Source organism: Phascolarctos cinereus, unplaced genomic scaffold, assembly GCF_003287225.1.
Source record: "Phascolarctos cinereus isolate Bilbo 61053 unplaced genomic scaffold, phaCin_HiC Scaffold_7;HRSCAF=346, whole genome shotgun sequence".
Taxonomy (NCBI): Eukaryota; Metazoa; Chordata; class Mammalia; order Diprotodontia; family Phascolarctidae; genus Phascolarctos; species Phascolarctos cinereus.
This window is the reverse complement of record NW_027556180.1, coordinates 162,329,720-162,347,535: the sequence shown is the minus strand read 5'-3', so window position 1 is coordinate 162,347,535 and position 17,816 is coordinate 162,329,720. Positions and strand designations below refer to the sequence as shown.

General features: G+C 34.2%; 1 protein-coding gene across 1 annotated transcript in view; it reads left to right on the top strand.

Moving 5' to 3' along the window:
• The window catches only part of NALF1 (NALCN channel auxiliary factor 1), a 741,837-nt gene that overhangs the window by 177,410 nt on the left and 546,611 nt on the right, over positions 1-17,816 (top strand). The gene's annotated exons all lie outside the window — the stretch shown is intronic.

The following is a 17,816-nucleotide window of genomic DNA, read 5'->3' as shown; positions in this document are numbered from 1 at the left end:
TATAGAAAAGAAATTAAAAAAGAAATTAATCTTGTTCTGCTTAGTCTTGGGGAACAGAAGTAGAAGTGATGGACTGATGTTTTAGGGAGGTAGATTTTAGCTAAGCAGAAGGTCAATTTTCCTCACAATTGGAGCTCTTTAGAAGTGAGATGGGCTGTGCTGCCTCCAAAAATGGTGGGCTCCCCTTTACTGGACATCTTCTAAACTGAGTTTGGATAATCGCTTGTTAGTGATGTTGCAGAGGACATTTCTACTCAGCTGCAAGGGTGAAATACGTTAATTCTGAGATCCCTTCCTAATTTGAGAGTCAGTAATTATAAGTGAAACTCATTAATTGAAATGATTTAGAAGCTTTCTTAGTTATTTGTCAAGAAACTTGAGCTTCTTTTCCACGATTAAATTTTCAGTGTTTTCAGTCAAACATCAGGGAAAATAATGAAATCCAAAGCTGAAATAATCCTAGTGGAAATGATTGCTTAGTTTGTATCATGAATGGAGAGTCTTCTGATAACAACAGATAGTGACACTGAAATGAGTAGATAAAAGTTTATTATGTAGTATATCAAAGGAAGTGAATGTTATTTACCTTAGGCTTAATTTCCCAAGGCTTTCAGGTGGAAATATAAGTTTTCCTTTGGTCACTCTCCTTATGCATGCCTTTTATGATATTGATTAATTTTCCCAACTTAATCATCCAGTATTGGCTCTGTGTGTTGTTTTGATTGTCTAGGAGCATACAGAATTTTTGCAAAGGGATTTAAAATTAACTGCATCAATTATTCTGCACAAGTTCCCTATGAGATTTGTGATTAGTACTGTCACATAGATGTTCTAAGTGAGAGAGAACTTAATTTTCTTTTCATTTTTTTTAACCCAAGATCCCATGGAAAGTTAGTGACAGATGTAGTGTTTGAGAATTTGGAAGCACAGTGTATTTCTCTCTCTTAGAGAGAGAAGATGGTTTGTTCATGCAGTTGGCTCACATTTAAAAAAATATTAACTATTTTAATGTAATTTGTTTCCTTTGCAACTTTATATATTTTGTGCTTTTAAAAACATTATTCTGAGATGATGTCTATAGGTTTCATGAGACTACTAAAGAGGTCCATCACAGAGAGAGGGAGAGAAAGGGAGAGAAAGAGAGAGAGAGAGAGAGAGAGAGAGAGAGAGAGAGAGAGAGAGAGAGAGAGACAGAGAGGGAGAGAGAGAGAGAGAGAGAGAGAGAGAGAGAGAGAGAGAGAGAGAGAGAGAGGGTGGCAGCTTGGATGTTGAGAAGGCTTTAGGGAAAGGGTAAAATGCCTAGGATAGTGTGATGAATATCAGCTATTTAACAACTAACTACCTGAAGTTGGTCATGCCTCTGTTTTCATTATTTTGGGAGGTATTATTATTATCATCTTCCTTGTCTATTTTTGGTAGCATCATGTTTTCTATTTCACAGTGTACATATTTCACAGGCTTTGTCATTTAAACACTAAGATGTGATCGGGGAATACTGGGGAATTATTGTGGAATAATAAATTATAATGCATCTTCAAATTTCAATTACTAAAAAAGGCTGTTTTTGGCAATACTACTTTAGGAAAGATTTTAGTTGTCAGTGGACTCCCCAACTATCAGTTCACAGGGTGCAAGGTGGACCTCACTCAATAAGCAGAGAGTCAGAGAATATTAAGAAGTGTATTAGAGAGAGCATGGCATAACAGAGAACTAACTCGTAGCCAAGATTCAAGTCCTATCTTTGATACATACTGACTATATGACCCTGAAGCTTCCATATCTGGGAAACCCCCTCTACCAATAAAATTACCAATCCTTATAGAAAGTATATGGATCTTTCAGGAGATCAGTAAAAATGTGCAGATCCACTAAGTGTGGCTTCTATGTATTAAAATTGTAACTCTTAAAAATATTCCTAAGACACAGACATAGAAACATTACTGCAAATAGCATAGAAGTAGAAAACAAATTTGAACATTTTTTAGGTCAAGGAGGGTATAACTTTGCAGGGTGTTTAGCCTTCCAGAAAATTAGTAGATTAGTTAGCAGATTAGAATGGTAAATTTAGCTATAATTCAACAGTTCTCATATCAATCATTACCTGTCTATGTATAGTTTTATATGGACTACGTGAGAGAGTACCAACTAGTATATTGCTTTTGGGTGAGGGGAACAGGGACAAATCTCTCATCCTTATTTCAAAAGGGAAAAATTAATTCACCTAGCACTTTTGCCTAATATGTATATCATTAAAAGATAACCCAATAATGTGGCTAATAAATATTTCATTCATTCCATTTTTCCCTGAAATGAAATTCTGGAGAGTAGGGATATGCTGAAAAATATATTTGATTACATATATAACTCACACACACACACACACACACACACACACACGTGTGTGTGTGTATATATAAAATATGTATATATAATGCACATTATTAGATATAATACTCCTATTATTGTAATTTTTGCAGAAACCATGGAAACAAGTATTTTTTAACTATATATTGATGTTAATCAGGTGTTACTAGTTTGGGACACCAATTGATATATATGAAATTAAGATTATATATAAGCAAATTAATGTTAAAATTGTTTGGTTTTGATTTTTATGGATTTATGAGAACCTTTCTTGTAAGTTCACAAGCTCATAGCTTTCAGAGCTAGTAGGAAACCACATCTAGTAAAGACTCTCCATTTTACAGATTAGAGAACCATGGTCCAGAGAGATCATGTATGTCCCAAATGATGAAATATGGGATTTGAATTTGAATCATATGCCAAATTCATCACCCTTTCCACTGTACCACACTGGCTTAATGTCTACAGTTTCAACTTTGATTCTAACATCAAATCCAAGGGAAATTTAGTCAATCCCATTGGTTTTGGAATTCTCAGAAATGTAAACTTTCTTACAGGAAATTAGGCAATGCCTATATTTGAAATATTCTCAGGGTTATTTGAAAATTGGGTCCAGATTTTCATGAATCCTTCAAAAGATATATGATCTTCAAGGAAACCATTTATGCTCTTGGCTCAAATTGTATATTTACTTGCAACTTGGCAGGTTTTGTTTATTCTTATATAAAGATAGTATTTTCACATTATAAATAAGAAAGGGAGTGGTGAGGTGGAACATCCAGAGTGTGTGTGTGCATGTGTGTGTGTGTGTGTGTGTGTGTGTGTGTGTGTGTGTGTGTGATTTAGATGATGTCTACTTTAGGAAAGTTAAATGCAGAATTGAATTACTTATTTAGATAAATTAATAATTCAGTTGCAAGTAAATACTTCAGATAAAAGCTATTGATCACAGTTCTCCCTGAGTTTTATTTAAGTAGATATGATCTGGCCTTTCTAATAAGTAATGTGAGGCTCTTATCTGTCTAGGGAATTTTAATTTTACATTTATTTTTTAATTTATTTTTGGTGGAAATCTATTTTTCCTAAAATTATTCAAAATCTTTTATCTTATGATTTGGGGATGAGGAAGGTTGTAATGTTTCAGAAGATCATTTTAGAATAATTTGCTACTAGTATAAAATCAAATATTGAACAAAAATGAATATTTGATTAATTAACTTCAGGAAAATATTTTGAGAATTCAATTCAACAAATGTTCTAAACGTGTACTCTATGTCAGGCAGCAGTAGAATGTTATAATGGTTAAAAAAACTAGTCTTAAAGGTGGGAAGACTTTGTTTCAAATCCAAATCACAAATAATTACATGTCTATAGGCAAGTTCTTTAACCTTTTCATGTCCCAGGCAACTTTCAAAGATAAAAAGTGGCTGATCATAATTGATGGAGGGAAATATCACTCATGGATATCCCTACACAGATTAAATCATAGGTTTGGGAAAAAAAAAAACAAACCAACTGCAAGACACTCTTTTAGTTGCTTGGAATTTATGACAAAATGAAAACTAGTCCTGGCCCTGAAGGAAATTATAATCTATAGCTGTTAGGTTTGTTTATTTTTTTGTTTTTGGTAGAGATGGGGTGGGGGGAGAAAGGGGAAATGGAAGACTCACAGTCTAGAGTAAGAGAAATGGTAAGATTTATCTAAATTTCAGATAACATTTTTCTTCTTAGTTCTTTAGCTGTTAAGTATCTGCTCTACTATAACAACAACAACAACAATAATAATAATGATAAACCTTTTCAAAGGTTCTTCATATATATATTTTGTTGTTTGGAGCACTGAAATCCATGATGTCAGAAAAGACATTATACTCATTTTGCGATTGAACAAACAGACTCAAAGACTTGAAATAACTTGTTCGGGTTCACACTGTTAGGTAGTGGTGGAATTAGGACTCAAATCTAGTTAACTGCCTCTGGTTTCAGGCAATGGGAGACTTAATTTAGTTTATTCGTACTGTGTTTGGCACATAGTAGGAATTTAATAAATTTTTATTGACTGACAGACTAATAGTGTAGAATTCTCACTTTTACTATAAGCAAAATGTTTTCACAAGTTCTATAGGATATCATAAATGAATTCTTTTAACTCAATACTGGTAGTGTATCTAATATTTGTCTGTTGGAAATTCTTCACAAGGATGTCTAACATGAACAAAGGAGGCCACATAAGTCCATCCCTATTTAGTTCTGTCAATCCTTCATCCTTCATCATGTTAATGGCATTTAATCTTTTCTTATTATTATATTTTACATATGTCTTTATGACATCTATTGCCCCTCACACCTCTCCAGAAAATGGTTCTTTCATTTATATTTCAAAAATATTCTATATATCTATTTAGACACAGTCCCGCTATTCTCTATTCATTTTTTATTCCCTAATTTTTAAGTTGATCACTGCCAGTGTAAGCAGTTGATCTGTTCCATTTAATCAAAATGCCTTTTAATTTTGAAAACTTTCTTTACTTCAAATCAATCTCTTATTTTCCTATGAGATTAAAATCTCTTTAGCTTCTCAGAACAAATACTCTTAAAACCTACCATTTTTGATGTCCTATGCTAAATTCTCCCTAAGGCAATAAAATCCTTAACTTAGATGCAGTTGAAGTTGTGAATTGCATAATAACAATATTACATCCTAGAATTTGCTCTCTTTCCTCTTTTCTTGAAGCAAAGAATCCTATTTTATTTTTATTGAAGGCATATTTCCTTGAATTTTTTTTTATTTTTAATTTTTCTACATTAATCCTGATACCACTATCTTATTCCTAAGCTTTCATTTTTTTTTCTTAAAATACAAGAATTTACTTTTGCTTACATAGAAAGGGGAGAAAATTAAAGTTTTTTTCAAAATCTTGAAATAGCTATAGTGTTTGTTCCCTTAGCAGTATATCTTAAAGTTGTTGCCTTTGGTATTGTTTCACCTCAAATATCTTTTGTGAAAAGGTTGTGGGAAAATAGGGATTACTCTGCATATGGGTATATGTAAGTGTGTTGGGGGGAGTCAAAATGGTGTTCCGAGTTGCAACTATTTATTCATCCAGAAATTTGGGGACCATGGGGAGAGATATTTTTCTGCCACTATTCAAAGACCTTCCACTATTCCCATATTTGTTTGGGAAATCTGGGTATTTCAAAGAATAATAATTTTTGTTAAATTTATATGGCAAATAATTACTTCTGAAAGTCAAACAAACCTCCCTTTGTCTAAATAGAGCAATTATGATATCTGGAAATTGGCCCACTTAAGCACGATATCAATAAAAATTTGAAATAAATGAGCATAAAGACAATGCCTTTTATGAATCCCGTTTCTGGGAATGATTTGGACAGATGATAGACACTGGAATGAGGAGGTTAAAAGAGACCACAAAATACCCTGGACAACAAATACTTGAGCTCTTTGCTAAAAAGTGCTGGTGTTTCTATGATGATCTATTCCCATCAGGAAGAATAGAAGAAGCACAAAGCTTGGGACTCTACCACCTCAGTATATGATTTCATGTAAGGGCATCATAATGACTTTTTGGAAAATTAAGTGAGGAAAAGCAGGTGCTTCTGATCAGATACAAATAAAAGAAACACATATATACAAGCACTTACATAATACACGTATATACATATGCATATACATGTGTGGCCATAGTGATACATTCAAACATATATAATGCATATGCATATATATATGCATATATGTATATAGAGGAAGCTAGGTGATACAGTGGATAAAGAACTGAGCATAGAGTCAGGAAGATCTGAGTTCAAATCCAGCCTTAGAAGCTTCCTATCTATGTGACCTTTGGTAAGTCATTTAACTCTTGTTTGCCACTGTAGAAGGAAATGGCAAACCACTCCAGCACCATTAACAAGAAAACACCATGTACAGAGGTCCACAGAATTATGAAGAGTTGGGCACAGGTGGAATGGCTGAACAACAAAAATAACATATTGTACACAGTTTTACATATCTCGGCTGTAACATTCATGATCTTCCTTCTTTTGGAATCTTCTCCTCTGTCTCTAAATGAGTACATTTTATATTATGGGAAGAGGAGGCAATTCCAAAAGAATGAAGATTTTGGATATTACTGTTACTAAATGTGTGTGTGTGTGTGTGTGTGTGTGCAGAGAGGAAGAGAAGGAGAGACAGAGAGACAGAGAGATGGAGAAACAGAGACAGACAGAAAGAATGAATAATTGAAAAGTTTTCAACAAGTAATCTACTTTCTTATCTGTAAAGGAAGTCTTTACAAAATAGTTGATGCACATGTATACAGTATCCTCAGCAAAAACATAAAAATAAAACAGGCAAGTAGATGATTTCCTAAAGATGGTCATATTTATTAATATAATTGACTGAGAGAGTTTAAGATCTAACTTTGCATATTTGTTGTTCATTTGAAAAAACTTAGCAAAGTAAAATGAAGCTTTAGTGGTTCTCCTCAAGCAATATATTATTGTATAAGATGATTTTATTCAATGATCTGCTGCATGACAGCACTGGACAAAGCATAGTACAAAGAGCTGTATATTTACCAAGGAAATATACCAAATAAAAGTCTTCCATAAGGTTTCCAGACACTTCTGTTAGTAATATGATTGTTCTCTCTGATTCAATATCAATATGATTTTAAATCATGGGACACGATCAACTCAGAAGAATCAAAATTGTGGTGATTCAAAGATAAAAGCAGCCTCCAGTACATTGTCAATAATAATTTCACTCTATCCATTGAGCCACCTAACTGCCCAAGTGGGATAAAGAACAAGTATGACTAGAAATATACGTGGATTGTAGCAAGATTAAGAAATAACAGATGGACAGCCTGACTCCCACAAAAAACGTTTTGGCACTTTTGTTTTGGGAAAAAAAAAGAAACATACTTGAAAATCACACCTGCTAAGAAGGCATGGATAGCTTTTAGTCTCTACCAGTAGTGGAAGGTGATAGTTTCACTGACAATTCAAACAAACTCATAATATTGTTCGCTTGAGGCTGTGGCTCCAGCTCTGAACTCAAAATGATACTTTAAAAAAATAGTCTTGTCAAAAGACCTTAATACTGAGTTTAGATGAGTAAGATCTTTCTCATTATTAGCTTCTCTGCAAGGTAGTTCTATATTCATATTTAAGAGAGATTCTGAAGAATTCAGTTAGAATTTGCAACCCTTAATATGGTCCAAAACATTTAGATGGGCCCAAGATAATGTACAATAATATGTCATCTAATAAAAGATGGAAATAGACAAGAGGAACATGTTATGGCCTTTGACAGGAGGATGGAAGAGTTGGAGGAGACACAGAAGGTCGTGAATATTCAGAAGAAAAAATAAGACATAATACTGGAAGAAAAGGAACATAAGGGTGGGCCAATTGCTGGCCAGAGTGGTGAACTTGACCTTGGAAATGTTGTGAGTGGATGCCAATGTCTTTTGTTATTTTGAATCTGGGCAGGCAGGGTCACTCTTTTCTGACTGTTTTGATGTGGACCTATACAGAAATTATCCCCAGGGAAGCAAGCTATCTAATCAACCTTTCTGCCCACATGGATGATGGAGCAAAATGCCAGATGGGGCAGACTTACTTTTCAAGCTATGTATTTTCATCCTTGTGTCATCCTGCCCTTCTCCCTACTTTAAAATATACCTTCCTCCTCATTATCATCACTCTTATTGACACTCTCCATTTCTGTACTTCTGTCAGTTTCATTTTGTGTGTGAGGGATATTTTCATTAGGAAATGCAGTAATTTCACCAGAACTGGAATCCACATCTTCTTTGTCAACTATCACATCTGACCTCTTATTCCCTGGTGACAGTCTCTTTCATTTAAATTTCTCACCAAATTTCATGGTAGCAAGTCTAAGGCCTGGGGTAATAGAGTTTATTCAGCAGGAGGGGTGTGATGACAGCCTTTGCCTCTTACCCAAAACTTAACAAGAGTCCCTTTAAAAGGTATTCTGATGAGAAAAGCCCCCTGTTTTCAGTTTAGTATCCACTTAAGAATCTTTCTTTACCCTGGCATTTTAGTTTCTAAAAACAAGATATAATAATACCTTGCCTTATTTTTGCAATGTTTTCTACTTTCCAAAGTGCGTTTACATTCTTTACCTTATGGGATACTTTTGCCTTCTTCTCTCTGAGTATCATTGGGCCAGGACAGTCATGGAAGAATTAATATTCCATAAAATGGGTTTATTAGTGACTCATATTTATTGCTGTTCAGAATTCAGTACTGGTTTGTGCCTACATAAGCCTCCCCAAAACTGTAAGTCTTAGTCATAGAAAGGATTAATACAATAATAGCTAATAATTATATAGTGTTTCTGTTGTGCTAGGCACTGTGCTAACTGCCTTATAATTATTACCTCATTTAATCCTTACAACATTCTTGGGAGGTAAGTGCTATTGTTATCCTCACTTTACAAATGAGGAAATTTAAACAGGGCAAAATGACTTGCCTAGGGTCACATAACTGGATTTGAACTCAGGTTTTGCTGACTCCGGACCTGATACTCTACCCACTGTGCCACCTCTTCCTGAAAGTTTAAAACAAATCATTATTTTACTTCCTGTCTCAGACTACAACTGAGGGATTTGGATAGGAATGATGTAGAAGGATGAATATCAGCATTTTTTTAAATGGTTCCAACTTTATTTTGGGTTTTGCTCTTGTGATTGATAATAATGAAATCAAAGCAAATGTATTCTGTCTGTATAAATAGTTTGTCAATCAATAACCTAAAAGATATGTCATTACAATTACCTTCCTTCCTGCTTTGGTGACTCGTTTTCCAGAATGAAAATATTTTAGTGTCAATAGCCTAAAAAACATGGGCAATTATCTTCCTTCATGCTTTGGTGACCCATTTTCCAGAATGAAAATGTTTTACTAACAACATCATCAAAGATTCTGGAGGTATTAAATAATGTTAAGTAAGCCAAATTAATGTTTCTATTTTGTTGGAATTGGAAACCAAAAGAGGAAAACAATGCATTCAAAAAATCCTGTCTGCTTAAACATACCTAGTCCTATATTACATTTCTTAAGTAGATGACAAGTGATCTGAAGTGAAGGGAGCAGGAGTGATAGACAATTTCAATATGGAAAGATCTCTCATTCAGATAACAAATATCTAAACATCATTTGATATAAACACATATACCTACAGTACCTTAAACATAAGAAGTTTAAAAGCCAACAAAATAACCACTATGAACTTAAAAAAAGACAATAATCTGAATTAAAGAATAAATTGAAATAAAAATTAAGGGCAGGAATTCTGTAGGTGTAGACTCCCTTTCTTCAAAACCCCAATGTTATTGAATGCTCTAAGGCAATCTTAATGATGTTCATGACCTATTTTTTTCAATTTCCGAATCTACAACACTGGTTAAAAATGTATTCTCTTCTTAAAGAATTAAATATATTTTTCAGGAAATAGATTGATGTCTAAAGTAAGAAATGAAAAAAATAGCCATTTTTAAAAATTGTTAAAATAATGACTTCCAGAATCTGGAAGAGAGACCAGCTGTAGAACAGAATGTAAACCTTGTTATGGCTTTTGTTAATTTTTTTTTGATACCTTACATTTCTGCTGTCATATTCTTTCATATTTGTGGTTATTTTTATTATTTCACATTTAATTTTCTAATTTAATATTTAAAATAAATATTTGATTTATATGTAAAAATAAAAATAAAATAAATATTGCATGTTCTTCTGTTATATTTATTGTTTTTCTGATTTATTTTACTTCTGTTGCTATGAGTTATAACATATAAATAATCCTGTTGATTTGTTAAGAAGTTGCAACAATCCCATTGAAAAGAGTGATCTTCTCTGAATAGAAAATATACTCTTACTTTAAAAAAAAAGTATTCTAGATGTTTTGAAAGATTAAAGAAACCAACAAACCAACAAATAAATAAATACCTGAGGTCTTTGCTAATATTTGTCAAACTAACAGATCACTTAGGAAAATGTAGAAAAGAGAGGACTGAGAAATTAAAGCTAGTTAAACATGAAATTATGTAGTTTTTCTTTTTTCCTTCAGTTCTTCATAGCTAACAACTCTAATCCAGAGTTCAAGGTATTGTAGAAAGATTTTTTTTTTCTAAGTCTTTATTCTAAATCATCAAACTGCTGCTATTCACATGAGCAAATTCTAAAAACCTTCATTTTCTATGAATTCGGTTCAAAGGAGGTTGCTTATTTGATTCATACAACAACCATTTTGGCTCTTGCATACAAAAAAGTCAACTTTACAAGAATAAGTTGAAGGAGGCATGTGACAGTGGTTGTGGAAAAAATCTGAGAGTTTTAGTGGCTTGCAAGCTTAATATATCAGCAGCATTATGTGGCCACCTGAAAAAAAAAACAAACATATAATTTGTGGCTGTGTTGAGAGGGGTCATAACTTCCAAGAATAGAGAGATAATATTTCCACTGTGATCTACCTTTATCAAACCTCATCAAACCACAAAGCTATCGAGTGCCCAACTGGTATGGTAAAAGGCCCTGCATCCTTGGCCTACAAGGATTATTTAAAGGAAAAGGGCCTATTTAGTTTGGAGAATAGAAGAATCAGGGAAGGGAAGGGGCATGAGAGCTGTCTTCATTTGGAGGAAAGACTAGGCTTTGTTGCCTGGCTTCAGAGTTCATTCCATATCGTATGTTTTCTAGGGATAGACTATGTATCTATACAGATAGACACATACACAAATATAGGTATAGATATAGATATAGTATACACATATATAGATGCATAGTCCATCCCTGGAAGGCGCACACTCATCTCCTGTGCATATTTATTTTTAAATTTATTTCATAAAAAATTAACATATATGTAGGCATATACATATGTGTACATATATGTATATATGCATATTTTGAGAGAAACATAGCTATAGTAGACCCATTGCAGGAGTAAATAATGCATCCCATCTTCCTCTTTTGCTTTTAACTCAGTCTTCTAGAATTTACAAAAAGCTAAGATTCTTAAGCCAAAGAAGATATGAGGACTGAACACAGAAAAAAAGGCAGATTAGGAAGTTATAGCATTTCAAGTTTTACTGAATAGGCATCCAGTGGACATCTATTCAAAATATCTGGCACAGAAGAGTATCAAGCTAGCAGCATAAAGAAGGAGATAATAGATTTCTCTCTTTCTTGGGATTGTGGCATTTATGACTGACATTAGTGTTAAGTTTTCTTGTGGTCAAATAGATATTGGAAGAGCAAAGGGATAGTAGATACAATACTAGACTGAATCAAGATCTGAATTCAAATGCATATGATAGCTATGCTATCACAATCACCTTGGGCAAGTCACTTAACACTCATTTACCACATCTACAAAACAAGCATGTTGGCTAGGATCCAAACTAGAACATCATTTCATGCTATTTTTTAAACTTGTCAGAGACCAAACATTTTTTTATTAGTTTGGTGCACATTTAATTGGCATTATTTTGTGCATCTCTTGTGAATATTTTAAAAGGAATTTTATATCTTTTTTAACATCTCCTCAATTCTCCCTATATCTTTCTCCTAGAATACTATATCCTTTATAACAAAGGATTTTATGGGCATTTTAAAAAATAAAATAAGAAGAAAATAACAATTGTTTTTACAGTGAATTTCATTTTACACAGTACCAGTACATTTCTCCTGCTTCATGGTTTGAATTTCTTTACCAAGGTTTAGTTTGGGGTAATTTGAATTAATATTAAGTTATTTACTATGGATATAAAAATGCAGCTCCATCGAAGTTGTTTGAAGCATGTTTTCCATGTTTATTGCAGTACTGTTTGTAGCCTACTATAGGCTTTTAAGATAGTCTAATGACTCAGGCATCTAACACATCTCTCTATTCCCACTCCCTTCAATTTTATTGCACCGAGTTTGGCTAATTGAGTATTTTTGGAATGAGATGTGAGCAGACATCTGTTGAAAAGTGCACATTACAAAGGTTGGAGAACAGGGATGAGAAACAATTGATGGACTGATTCGATGGTGTTTGTTTAAAAATCACGCACCTTTAAATATTTATGCATGTATAATTGGCTCCAAAAATGTGGAGTTCTTTTTAAAAAAGTCTGATGATCTAAAATCGCCCTTGTTGGCGTGTTTTCAAAAATCTGATTCAGTGCCACACAAAGCAGATCAAATCTGTAATGCAATAACCAGCCTGTTTGATCCTCCACAGTCTGCAATGCAGGCTTTTCCTTCAGGATCAACCTTATTAGCTGCTTGTCATCACAGTCACTGTAGGCATATGTATAGAGAAGAACATTTCCTCTATAAAAATGAGACAGAAAATTTTTAGGAAGAGGTTGGCTTGGTAACAGCCACTCCCCCTCTAAGGAGCTACTGCCCCCTGAGGAGGAGGAACAGGCTGTTTACCTGGTAGAAAGTGACATAGGAAAGTCTCACAAAGCTTCTCAGAGCAACCATTATTACCTTAAAAAGGCAAAACAAAAACAAACCATGCAAAACGTGTTTTGCTTGATACGTTCAGGTACACTTTTGACCAACTGAGGGAACCGTTCTTCTCTGTTTCAAAAAGTAGCAGAAGCTGCACAGGGTAGGGTTCAGAGATGAGGGAAGCAATATGCCTTACTGGATACAGCCAGTCTTAGCATCAGGAACAGATGTAACTAGATCTTATGTCTGACATATCCTAGTTGTGTGACCTTGGGAAAGTCACCTAATCACTACTGTCAAAGGTCCACAGACCTTGTATGTGCCTAGTTATTCATATATTTTCTCCCTTAGAATGTAAATTCTTGAGAATGGGGATTTTTTTTTTTTTGCTTTTCTACATATTGCCAGCACTTAACAAATGCTTAATAAATGTTTATGAACTCATTGCCTGAAGTCACATCATTGAGAATATGTATGACTTTTTGTTTGAAATCCATCTTTCTCACAGAACCATAGATTTTTTTTTTCAGTTTTGTTGAAAAACAGTACCAACCGCATCCTAGATCAGTTATACAAAACAGACCCTAGAGTTTGGGGTATGATTGCTGCTGGCCCATCCTGCCTTCATTAACTAGCATCTCTGGATACTTGGAGAGGCATCAGGTTGGGAAGAAAGAAGGGTTTGGGGGCCAGCTTGTGCTTTAAATATATATAATATAATGATATAAAATTATATATATAATAAATAAAATTTTATATAGACATATGTACATATACACATTACATATGTATGTGTATATACATATATACATAAGTACCTATATATTTTTCTGTCACATAAACTCTGCTCTGAGATATTCATGTGAAAACAAATAGCAGCCTAGACTGAGAACCTAGCCCCCTTACCACACTCAATCCTCAGGCTCCCTGGGAGAAGATTTTTGGTGATACTACTTTCTTTTTACTACTCTCTGCTTTTGATGTTTCTTTTTTGAGTCAGATGATAACAATAGCGCTTATTTACCATATGATAAACCCCGGTGATAACTCTCATTTGCACGTAAGATTTGCCTTTCTGGTATATAAAATGTACTCTGTATTTTGAAGTTTACATGAAAACTAAGAGACACTTCAGCCACCCAAAGTATCTCAAAGAAATTTCTAGACTAGTGGTCAGTGTCTAGATCTAATGTTTATCTTGGAGGCCTTAGAACTAATAAGGTACTCAAATATGCCCTTATGAATTTAGGAAATGCTTCTGCATCCCTTTCTGCTTTTAAACCAGGCAATTCCTCACCTTAATGGTCAGGGCACTGCTAATCCCTAAGTCCCCAGCAGGAAGTCATTCATTTCTACGGTACATCAAGACTTGGGGATGGAATGAAATGCTGATTTAATGGACATATGGAATTCATAAGCAATAATTAGTGACAGACACATTATGGCCAGGTCTAATTAGAAAGAACAACACCAGATTTTAAAAAATGGTCAATGGATTGTTATTAACAACAAACAAATCAAATCAACTGTATAGCCCCCCACTAGTTGTCCATCAATGAAGTGGTGATTAAGGTGCCTGAGAAATGTTGATTGAACTGAGGAGGGGAGAACAGTGGGGGAAAGGAAAGAGGTGAATTCACTTGCATGCACACAATTGCAAACATTTTATCTTATGCTTTATTTGCAATTTTCCAGCATAGAGAAAATATAGGTGTTGAAGGATGAGAAAAAAACAAAACTGACTCCAAATCGAATTACACATTGGTTCTACTGATAACACTTCTTCTAGAGCTTCATAGTCAACAAATCACAAGCCATCTGGATTTAGACTTTCTTCTGCTTTTGTGCTCCTGTGATCATCCTTTCAGTTTGTCACTATATAATCATGAGTCATTAATATGTTGCCAGAGCACCATGATTAAAAAGCAGGAGGTGAATGTTTACAGTTCTCTAATGACATATTTGTGTGCCTTCAGAAAGCATGCAGAAGCAGAAATAGGTGTGCATAGTTGTGTGTGTGTGTGTGTGGGTATGTATGTAGTTTGGAGAATATACCTTGTATGATTAAATATGAGGTCTGAGAAAAGAAGAGAGAAATGATTGTAACATGTTTGCATCTTGTATCTCCCAAGGAGTAAAAAACATGGTGAAGAAGAAGTAGATTTTTAAAAGAAATTCAAGGAACTCTCAAAAACAAGTGAGCTTGGATTCTTGGGCCTCGGAATACCCACGTTTCTTTCTAGACTTTCACTTTTAGCTCTAGAATTTTGGTGTTTCCACTACTTTGTATATTTCCCCAATAACTGAACCCCTTAGTCTGAAACCTCCAGACTGCTGGACTTGACTTAGTCTCTGAATTCATAGAGCCACAGGATCATAAGAGCTAGAAGGGACCTTAGAAATTACCTAATCTAAATCTGCTCTCCTTTTTTTTTTTTGAACAGATGAGGAAATTGAGTCTTAAATACTTTGTGACTTGCCCACAAAAGACACATGGGTTGTTTTAGAGCCCACACTCTCTGACTCCAGATTCAATATTTTTTTCACGCTATCATTTTATCATAAATATCATATTTATGCTATCATACTCTATCATATTCAGATATCAGTTGTATTTGATCCCTAATACAATTTCATTGCCATTACTCAGTCAGATGCTGGCATCTACTCTCTCTTTTCTCTCCAAACTCCTGCTACTATCTACTACAAATAACTTAATCTGACATTTAAATGAGCTCATCTATTTGTGTGGTACACAATAGGTGCTTAATAAATGCTTGTTGATTGAGCTGTATGGCATCTACAACTGGGAAGATCATATTAATCTGCACCTTTTCCAGTTGGTAGGATTTTTGTCCATATCTTTCCTTAAAACCTCCATAGAAAATCTGTCCAATTGAACTCAATTTAACAAGGAGACCTTATGCATCAGCTCTATGCAAAGTACTGTTCTAAATTTCTTTCTGATGAGTGGAGGGAATGGGAAGATGAACTGGACCTGAAATGAGATGAACTGGGCCTCTCCAATTTCCTTTTCCAATGAGAATCATTACCTTCTCTGATACATACAGGCTTGCAGAATTTCCTGGAGCACTGAGTGATGAAGTAACTTATCCAAGGTAACGTAGCCAATATGGCAAAGTCCAGACACAAACTAGGTCTTTCAGCCTCCAAGACCTGCTGCTCTTTATTCTATGATGCCTTTCATGTTAAATATTAAAGAACTTTTTCTTAAATTATATAATTCTTTCCCTCAAGTGGTTTATATTCTTCTAAAAGTGTGAGTGACATGTACACAATTATGTAGAATATTAAGCCGAGTTTTAGAGGGACAAAATAACTATAATGAGCACTTGAAGAAAAAAATGGGCACCTGGGTGGTACAGTGGATAGAGTGCTGGGCCTGGAGTCAGGAAGACTCATCTTTCTGAGTTAAAGTCCAACCTCAGAAGCTTACTAGGTGTGTGACTCTGGGTAAATCACTTCACCCTTTCAGTTCCCTCATTTGTATAGTGAGCTGGAGACTGAAATGGGCAAACTGCTACAGTATCTTTGCCAAGAGTAGAGTCATAGAGTCAGACACAACTGAAAAATGACTAAACAACAAAACAAATTAAAAACGAAGAGAGAGAACACTTTCAGTTAAGGAGGGAGGAGGCAGTAGGGAAGACTTCTCTTCTGCTCATGTGTACTTTTGATGTTGTTATTATCATATGCAATTATTATATATTATATAATATACATATATATATATATAATTATATACATTTCTTAAGAGAAAGTAAATTGCGGGTAGTATATTGATTTGGTTTAAGTTATTTTACTAAGTTCATTGAATTTCTCTATTCATTCTCTGTAACAGATAATTGAATAACCTACAGGGGTGGTCTGTTTGCTCATGCCCATTAGGAAGACTGTAAATTGAAATGACTAAACTTGGACTGATGTTTACTTTTTTTTTCATTTTGGAGTCATGATAAAGTCAGCTCTAGCAATATGATATATAGAAAGGGAACTAGATTTGGAGTCAGAATCCTGGATTTGGATCTCAACCTTGCCATTTACTACCTGTGTGATCTTGGTTAAGATAATTCATTTCTCTAAGCCTCTGCTTCCTCTAAATGAGGAGGTTTGATTAGGCACTAATTAAGATCCCATCCAGTTCTAAACATATGAACTTTTCTTGTATTGTGTCTTTTTTGAGATGCACTCATTTGTTGAGAAAAGGAAAATGTGTTCATCTTTGGGTTATGTTATATGAGTCTGAAACAGATGAAAAGGGGAAATTTTAGTCAGAATGATTAGTTTTCCTTATATAGGCCCATGCATACAGACTTCAACACTGAAATGGGTTGTTTGAAAAAATCCAATTATTTTATTTTACCAATTTAAATAGTCAATTCAAAATGATCATCTCAGGCATACAAATTGATTATTATATTCAGAACCCAAGGGTTTTCTAGGAATTACCTTCATAACTTAAGTTTATTTACTAATATATGGTACCTCAGGTATGGAATAGAGATTCCCACCCCCCTGGGATTTTTTACAAAGCTCCTCTCAATGGAATTATAAGTGATTCTTTGGCCAATGAATTAGAGGGTTAAATATCATTTCCACAACAACATAAAAGTTAGATTTTTGTGAGACATAGTATCGTAGGAAAAAAGTACATTGAATTTGTAGTAGAGACCTGGGGTTAAATCCTGACTCCATGTCTTTTAACCTGTATGACTTTAAGCAAGTCATTTAAACTGTCTCTGGCTTCGAATGCTTCATCTGCAAAAAGTAAGGGCTGGGTTATCTGATCTCTCAGGTGGCCCTTTACAACTTTAAATCCTATGACATACTCAAGGAAAATTGAGCTCTTTTTCCAATAGCAATGACAGATGGAAGATTTTCTTGTACCCTGAAAAGTCAGAAGAGGAGAATTTGGTTAATTACTACTGAAAATAATAATG